Raw genomic sequence first — 9,831 nt, forward strand, 5'->3', positions numbered from 1 at the left:
AACGCTTTCTCGTAATCAATGAAAGCTATATATAAGGGTTGGTTATATTCTGCACATTTCTCTATCACTTGATTGATAGTGTGAATATGGTCTATTGTTGAGTAGCCTTTACGGAATCCTGCCTGGTCCTTTGGTTGACAGAAGTCTAAGGTGTTCCTGATTCTATTTGCGATTACCTTAGTAAATACTTTGTAGGCAACGGACAGTAAGCTGATCGGTCTATAATTTTTCAAGTCTTTGGCGTCCCCTTTCTTATGGATTAGGATTATGTTAGCGTTCTTCCAAGATTCCGGTACGCTCGAGGTTATGAGGCATTGCGTATACAGGGTGGCCAGTTTCTCTAGAACAATCTGACCACCATCCTTCAACAAATCTGCTGTTACCTGATCCTCCCCAGCTGCCTTCCCCCTTTGCATAGCTCCTAAGGCTTTCTTTACTTCTTCTGGCGTTACCTGTGGGATTTCGAATTCCTCTAGGCTATTCTCTCTTCCACTATCGTCGTGGGTGCCACTGGTACTGTATAAATCTCTATAGAACTCCTCAGCCACTTGAACTATCTCGTCCATATTAGTAACGATATTGCCGGCTTTGTCTCTTAACGCACACATCTGATTCTTGCCTATTCCTAGTTTCTTCTTCACTGTTTTTAGGCTTCCTCCTTTCCTGAGAGCCTGTTCAATTCTATCCATATTATAGTTCCTGATGTCCGCTGTCTTACGCTTGTTGATTAACTTAGAAAGTTCTGCCAGTTCTATTTTAGCTGTAGGATTAGAGGCTTTCATACATTGGCGTTTCTTGATCAGATCTTTCGTCTCCTGCGATAGCTTACTGGTTTCCTGCCTAACGGCGTTACCACCGACTTCTATTGCGCACTCCTTGATGATGCCCATGAGATTGTCGTTCATTGCTTCAACACTAAGGTCCTCTTCCTGAGTTAAAGCCGAATACCTGTTCTGTAGTTTGATCCGGAATTCCTCTAGTTTCCCTCTTACCGCTAACTCATTGATTGGCTTCTTGTGTACCAGTTTCTTTCGTTCCCTCCTCAAGTCTAGGCTAATTCGAGTTCTTACCATCCTGTGGTCACTGCAGCGTACCTTGCCGAGCACGTCTACATCTTGAATGATGCCAGGGTTCGCGCAGAGTATGAAGTCGATTTCATTTCTAGTCTCACCATTCGGGCTCCTCCACGTCCACTTTCGGCTAACCCGCTTGCGGAAAAAGGTATTCATTATACGCATATTATTCTGTTCTGCAAACTCTACTAATAATTCTCCTCTGCTATTCCTAGAGCCTATGCCATATTCCCCCACTGACTTGTCTCCAGCCTGCTTCTTGCCTACCCTGGCATTGAAGTCGCCCATCAGTATAGTGTATTTTGTTTTGACTTTACCCATCGCCGATTCTACGTCTTCATAAAAGCTTTCGACTTCCTGGTCATCATGACTAGATGTAGGAGCGTAGACCTGTACAACCTTCATTTTGCACCTCTTATTAAGTTTCACAACAAGACATGCCACCCTCTCGTTAATGCTATAGAATTCCTGTATGTTACCAGCTATTTCCTTATTAATCAGGAATCCGACTCCTAGTTCTCGTCTCTCCGCTAAGCCCCGGTAACACAGTACATGCCCGCTTTTTAGCACTGTATATGCTTCTTTTGTCCTCCTAACCTCACTGAGTCCTATTATATCCCATTTACTACCCTCTAATTCCTCCAATAACACTGCTAGACTCGCCTCACTAGATAGCGTTCTAACGTTAAACGTTGCCAGGTTCAGATTCCAATGGCGGCCTGTCCGGAGCCAGGTATTCTTAGCACCCTCTGCAGCGTCACAGATCTGACCGCCGCCGTGGTCAGTTGCTTCGCGGCTGCTGGGGACTGAGGGCCGGGGTTCGATTGTTGTATTCATATAGGAGGTTGTGGCCAAGTACTGCACCAGGGTGGCCAATCCTGCTCTGGTGAGAGAGTGCGTTACCGGTTCTGGTCACCGGGATCAGGCCGCACTCCAGGCCTGTTTGTGCAATTTTCTCAACACACGGTTTTTTTTTTGTATTTTCCGGTGGAGAATAGCGCGGCACCGGGATTTGAATCACGGTCCTCTTGCACTGGAGACGGATACTCTACCGTCCCCGTAGGAGTTAAATTAAAAATTAATTTATGGGGTTTTACGTGACAAAACCACTTTCTGATTATGCACGCCGTAGTGGAGGACTCCGAAAATTTCGACCACCTGGGGTTCTTTAACGTGCACTTAATTCTAAGTACACGGGTGTTTTCGCATTTCGCCCCCATCGAAATGCGGCCGCCGTGGTCGGGGTCCGATCCCGCGACCTCGTGCTCAGCAGTCTAACACCATAACCACTGAGCAACCACGGCGGGTCCCGCAGGAGTTGTACGCCTCATTTAACCTACAGTGGTGCCCTACTTGGTCAGTCAAGGTGGACCACTCTGAGCTCGGTTATACCGCATGGATGGCACTCGGCTAGAGAACCTCGTATTTATGACCTGCACATGTGAGGCCTTACATATTTGAAGATATATATCTATTTTTTTTTTTTTTTTTTTGAGGAGGGTTCCCGTACAGTGATAAAATAAAGGAAAAGACATTAAAAGAAAGAAAAAAAAAAGAAAGAAAAAGGGGCGAAAAAAAAAAAAAAAACGGAACATAACAGGTGATTTGAACTCGTGACCTTTCGATGTTGCCCGGAAAGATAGCTCAGTCGGTTGGTTCGTCAGGCCCCAGGCTACTTTCAAGCGCCACAGCTCCTCCTCTGAGCCTCACACTTACGTGGAAAGAGACTCATGTTGTCCGCGATAGTCGATACTTTCTAGGAAAAATAGCCGCTCGAGGAGAAGAGCGAACTCGAGCGGCGTTAGAGGCTAGGAAAACTGCCTTAAAATATTTAGACTTGAGGGAAAGCTTCGTTAACAAACTATAACACGGCAATCAGCACTCGAATACGACGAGAGAAATTACTGAGACGTGGAAAATTCCCTTGAAAAAAAAATCTGGTTTGCTAGACAAATGCTCGTATGTATTGGACCTCTTAAAAGATGAGGGGTGAAATATGCGCTCACCGAGAGGGCATCTTCAGCGCGAGACATCCACAAGGCACCTTACAGAGATGTGGAGAGCTTCGCGGCCGGAACGAAGCATCCCTTCTCCGCCGGCCAAGAGGGGGAAACGTGCTTTCCGATCGCTCAAGGTTGCGCGGACAACGCATAGCTCTAGCGTCTAGGAAAAGCTTAACCAGGTGCGATGGCGGCACGCATAGCGTGGGAAGCTAGCCGCCAGAATAACTATACCAAGGACTGCTGCTGATGAGGGCGAAGTACCTTCGTGTAATTATAATAACCCTAATAGGACTACTTTCGAAAAAAAAAAGGAAACGGCCCAGAGGGCTATACTACGAGAGCTATGACTGATAGTTTTCTATATATATATATATATATATATATATATATTCATCTCATCTATGGGATCGCATTCGCGCGCTGTTTCTTTGTCTCTGCGTGTAGTACAGTTAAGAGAGCCAGTTTAAGGGCGGAGAAGAAGAAAGAAGAGAAAAGCAAAAACTGCAGCGCCGTGGTTTTAAAGCGCACCCGTGGTAGAGAAACGGAATGCGATATAAGCGTGCGTAGCCATGATACGCACACGACAAACTGCCTTAAAATATTTAGACTTGAGGGAAAGCTTCGTTAGCAAACGATAGCACGGCAATCAGCACTCGAATATAATTATAACCCTAATACTAATTGTAAATATTCATCTCATCTATGGGATCTAATGCGCGCGCTGTTGCTTTGTCTCTGCGTGTAGTAGTTGAGAGAGCCAGTTTAAGGGCAGAGTAGTTGGAAGGCATACTTTCTAGGAAAAATGGCCGCTCAAGGAGAAGAGCGAACTCGAGCGGCTTTAGAGGCTAGGAAAACTGCCTTAAAATATTTAGACTTGAGGGAAAGCTTCGTTAACAAACTATAACACGGCAATCAGCACTCGAATACGACGAGAGAAATTACTGAGACGTGGAAAATTCCCTTGAAAAAAAATCTGGTTTGCTAGACAAATGCTCGTATGTATTGGACCTCTTAAAAGATGAGGGGTGAAATATGCGCTCACCGAGAGGGCATCTTCAGCGCGAGACATCCACAAGGCACCTTACAGAGATGTGGAGAGCTTCGCGGCCGGAACGAAGCATCCCTTCTCCGCCGGCCAAGAGGGGGAAACGTGCTTTCCGATCGCTCAAGGTTGCGCGGACAACGCATAGCTCTAGCGTCTAGGAAAAGCTTAACCAGGTGCGATGGCGGCACGCATAGCGTGGGAAGCTAGCCGCCAGAATAACTATACCAAGGACTGCTGCTGATGAGGGCGAAGTACCTTCGTGTAATTATAATAACCCTAATAGGACTACTTTCGAAAAAAAAAAGGAAACGGCCCAGAGGGCTATACTACGAGAGCTATGACTGATAGTTTTCTATATATATATATATATATATATATTCATCTCATCTATGGGATCGCATTCGCGCGCTGTTTCTTTGTCTCTGCGTGTAGTACAGTTAAGAGAGCCAGTTTAAGGGCGGAGAAGAAGAAAGAAGAGAAAAGCAAAAACTGCAGCGCCGTGGTTTTAAAGCGCACCCGTGGTAGAGAAACGGAATGCGATATAAGCGTGCGTAGCCATGATACGCACACGACAAACTGCCTTAAAATATTTAGACTTGAGGGAAAGCTTCGTTAGCAAACGATAGCACGGCAATCAGCACTCGAATATAATTATAACCCTAATACTAATTGTAAATATTCATCTCATCTATGGGATCTAATGCGCGCGCTGTTGCTTTGTCTCTGCGTGTAGTAGTTGAGAGAGCCAGTTTAAGGGCAGAGTAGTTGGAAGGCATACTTTCTAGGAAAAATGGCCGCTCAAGGAGAAGAGCGAACTCGAGCGGCTTTAGAGGCTAGGAAAACTGCCTTAAAATATTTAGACTTGAGGGAAAGCTTCGTTAACAAACTATAACACGGCAATCAGCACTCGAATACGACGAGAGAAATTACTGAGACGTGGAAAATTCCCTTGAAAAAAAAATCTGGTTTGCTAGACAAATGCTCGTATGTATTGGACCTCTTAAAAGATGAGGGGTGAAATATGCGCTCACCGAGAGGGCATCTTCAGCGCGAGACATCCACAAGGCACCTTACAGAGATGTGGAGAGCTTCGCGGCCGGAACGAAGCATCCCTTCTCCGCCGGCCAAGAGGGGGAAACGTGCTTTCCGATCGCTCAAGGTTGCGCGGACAACGCATAGCTCTAGCGTCTAGGAAAAGCTTAACCAGGTGCGATGGCGGCACGCATAGCGTGGGAAGCTAGCCGCCAGAATAACTATACCAAGGACTGCTGCTGATGAGGGCGAAGTACCTTCGTGTAATTATAATAACCCTAATAGGACTACTTTCGAAAAAAAAAGGAAACGGCCCAGAGGGCTATACTACGAGAGCTATGACTGATAGTTTTCTATATATATATATATATATATATATATTCATCTCATCTATGGGATCGCATTCGCGCGCTGTTTCTTTGTCTCTGCGTGTAGTACAGTTAAGAGAGCCAGTTTAAGGGCGGAGAAGAAGAAAGAAGAGAAAAGCAAAAACTGCAGCGCCGTGGTTTTAAAGCGCACCCGTGGTAGAGAAACGGAATGCGATATAAGCGTGCGTAGCCATGATACGCACACGACAAACTGCCTTAAAATATTTAGACTTGAGGGAAAGCTTCGTTAGCAAACGATAGCACGGCAATCAGCACTCGAATATAATTATAACCCTAATACTAATTGTAAATATTCATCTCATCTATGGGATCTAATGCGCGCGCTGTTGCTTTGTCTCTGCGTGTAGTAGTTGAGAGAGCCAGTTTAAGGGCAGAGTAGTTGGAAGGCATACTTTCTAGGAAAAATGGCCGCTCAAGGAGAAGAGCGAACTCGAGCGGCTTTAGAGGCTAGGAAAACTGCCTTAAAATATTTAGACTTGAGGGAAAGCTTCGTTAACAAACTATAACACGGCAATCAGCACTCGAATACGACGAGAGAAATTACTGAGACGTGGAAAATTCCCTTGAAAAAAAATCTGGTTTGCTAGACAAATGCTCGTATGTATTGGACCTCTTAAAAGATGAGGGGTGAAATATGCGCTCACCGAGAGGGCATCTTCAGCGCGAGACATCCACAAGGCACCTTACAGAGATGTGGAGAGCTTCGCGGCCGGAACGAAGCATCCCTTCTCCGCCGGCCAAGAGGGGGAAACGTGCTTTCCGATCGCTCAAGGTTGCGCGGACAACGCATAGCTCTAGCGTCTAGGAAAAGCTTAACCAGGTGCGATGGCGGCACGCATAGCGTGGGAAGCTAGCCGCCAGAATAACTATACCAAGGACTGCTGCTGATGAGGGCGAAGTACCTTCGTGTAATTATAATAACCCTAATAGGACTACTTTCGAAAAAAAAAAGGAAACGGCCCAGAGGGCTATACTACGAGAGCTATGACTGATAGTTTTCTATATATATATATATATATATATATATATATATTCATCTCATCTATGGGATCGCATTCGCGCGCTGTTTCTTTGTCTCTGCGTGTAGTACAGTTAAGAGAGCCAGTTTAAGGGCGGAGAAGAAGAAAGAAGAGAAAAGCAAAAACTGCAGCGCCGTGGTTTTAAAGCGCACCCGTGGTAGAGAAACGGAATGCGATATAAGCGTGCGTAGCCATGATACGCACACGACAAACTGCCTTAAAATATTTAGACTTGAGGGAAAGCTTCGTTAGCAAACGATAGCACGGCAATCAGCACTCGAATATAATTATAACCCTAATACTAATTGTAAATATTCATCTCATCTATGGGATCTAATGCGCGCGCTGTTGCTTTGTCTCTGCGTGTAGTAGTTGAGAGAGCCAGTTTAAGGGCAGAGTAGTTGGAAGGCATACTTTCTAGGAAAAATGGCCGCTCAAGGAGAAGAGCGAACTCGAGCGGCTTTAGAGGCTAGGAAAACTGCCTTAAAATATTTAGACTTGAGGGAAAGCTTCGTTAACAAACTATAACACGGCAATCAGCACTCGAATACGACGAGAGAAATTACTGAGACGTGGAAAATTCCCTTGAAAAAAAAATCTGGTTTGCTAGACAAATGCTCGTATGTATTGGACCTCTTAAAAGATGAGGGGTGAAATATGCGCTCACCGAGAGGGCATCTTCAGCGCGAGACATCCACAAGGCACCTTACAGAGATGTGGAGAGCTTCGCGGCCGGAACGAAGCATCCCTTCTCCGCCGGCCAAGAGGGGGAAACGTGCTTTCCGATCGCTCAAGGTTGCGCGGACAACGCATAGCTCTAGCGTCTAGGAAAAGCTTAACCAGGTGCGATGGCGGCACGCATAGCGTGGGAAGCTAGCCGCCAGAATAACTATACCAAGGACTGCTGCTGATGAGGGCGAAGTACCTTCGTGTAATTATAATAACCCTAATAGGACTACTTTCGAAAAAAAAAAAGGAAACGGCCCAGAGGGCTATACTACGAGAGCTATGACTGATAGTTTTCTATATATATATATATATATATATATATTCATCTCATCTATGGGATCGCATTCGCGCGCTGTTTCTTTGTCTCTGCGTGTAGTACAGTTAAGAGAGCCAGTTTAAGGGCGGAGAAGAAGAAAGAAGAGAAAAGCAAAAACTGCAGCGCCGTGGTTTTAAAGCGCACCCGTGGTAGAGAAACGGAATGCGATATAAGCGTGCGTAGCCATGATACGCACACGACAAACTGCCTTAAAATATTTAGACTTGAGGGAAAGCTTCGTTAGCAAACGATAGCACGGCAATCAGCACTCGAATATAATTATAACCCTAATACTAATTGTAAATATTCATCTCATCTATGGGATCTAATGCGCGCGCTGTTGCTTTGTCTCTGCGTGTAGTAGTTGAGAGAGCCAGTTTAAGGGCAGAGTAGTTGGAAGGCATACTTTCTAGGAAAAATGGCCGCTCAAGGAGAAGAGCGAACTCGAGCGGCTTTAGAGGCTAGGAAAACTGCCTTAAAATATTTAGACTTGAGGGAAAGCTTCGTTAACAAACTATAACACGGCAATCAGCACTCGAATACGACGAGAGAAATTACTGAGACGTGGAAAATTCCCTTGAAAAAAAATCTGGTTTGCTAGACAAATGCTCGTATGTATTGGACCTCTTAAAAGATGAGGGGTGAAATATGCGCTCACCGAGAGGGCATCTTCAGCGCGAGACATCCACAAGGCACCTTACAGAGATGTGGAGAGCTTCGCGGCCGGAACGAAGCATCCCTTCTCCGCCGGCCAAGAGGGGGAAACGTGCTTTCCGATCGCTCAAGGTTGCGCGGACAACGCATAGCTCTAGCGTCTAGGAAAAGCTTAACCAGGTGCGATGGCGGCACGCATAGCGTGGGAAGCTAGCCGCCAGAATAACTATACCAAGGACTGCTGCTGATGAGGGCGAAGTACCTTCGTGTAATTATAATAACCCTAATAGGACTACTTTCGAAAAAAAAAAGGAAACGGCCCAGAGGGCTATACTACGAGAGCTATGACTGATAGTTTTCTATATATATATATATATATATATATATATTCATCTCATCTATGGGATCGCATTCGCGCGCTGTTTCTTTGTCTCTGCGTGTAGTACAGTTAAGAGAGCCAGTTTAAGGGCGGAGAAGAAGAAAGAAGAGAAAAGCAAAAACTGCAGCGCCGTGGTTTTAAAGCGCACCCGTGGTAGAGAAACGGAATGCGATATAAGCGTGCGTAGCCATGATACGCACACGACAAACTGCCTTAAAATATTTAGACTTGAGGGAAAGCTTCGTTAGCAAACGATAGCACGGCAATCAGCACTCGAATATAATTATAACCCTAATACTAATTGTAAATATTCATCTCATCTATGGGATCTAATGCGCGCGCTGTTGCTTTGTCTCTGCGTGTAGTAGTTGAGAGAGCCAGTTTAAGGGCAGAGTAGTTGGAAGGCATACTTTCTAGGAAAAATGGCCGCTCAAGGAGAAGAGCGAACTCGAGCGGCTTTAGAGGCTAGGAAAACTGCCTTAAAATATTTAGACTTGAGGGAAAGCTTCGTTAACAAACTATAACACGGCAATCAGCACTCGAATACGACGAGAGAAATTACTGAGACGTGGAAAATTCCCTTGAAAAAAAATCTGGTTTGCTAGACAAATGCTCGTATGTATTGGACCTCTTAAAAGATGAGGGGTGAAATATGCGCTCACCGAGAGGGCATCTTCAGCGCGAGACATCCACAAGGCACCTTACAGAGATGTGGAGAGCTTCGCGGCCGGAACGAAGCATCCCTTCTCCGCCGGCCAAGAGGGGGAAACGTGCTTTCCGATCGCTCAAGGTTGCGCGGACAACGCATAGCTCTAGCGTCTAGGAAAAGCTTAACCAGGTGCGATGGCGGCACGCATAGCGTGGGAAGCTAGCCGCCAGAATAACTATACCAAGGACTGCTGCTGATGAGGGCGAAGTACCTTCGTGTAATTATAATAACCCTAATAGGACTACTTTCGAAAAAAAAAAGGAAACGGCCCAGAGGGCTATACTACGAGAGCTATGACTGATAGTTTTCTATATATATATATATATATATATATTCATCTCATCTATGGGATCGCATTCGCGCGCTGTTTCTTTGTCTCTGCGTGTAGTACAGTTAAGAGAGCCAGTTTAAGGGCGGAGAAGAAGAAAGAAGAGAAAAGCAAAAACTGCAGCGCCGTGGTTTTAAAGCGCACCCGTGGTAGAG

Source organism: Dermacentor andersoni, chromosome 7 (assembly GCF_023375885.2).
Source record: "Dermacentor andersoni chromosome 7, qqDerAnde1_hic_scaffold, whole genome shotgun sequence".
Taxonomy (NCBI): domain Eukaryota; kingdom Metazoa; phylum Arthropoda; class Arachnida; order Ixodida; family Ixodidae; genus Dermacentor; species Dermacentor andersoni.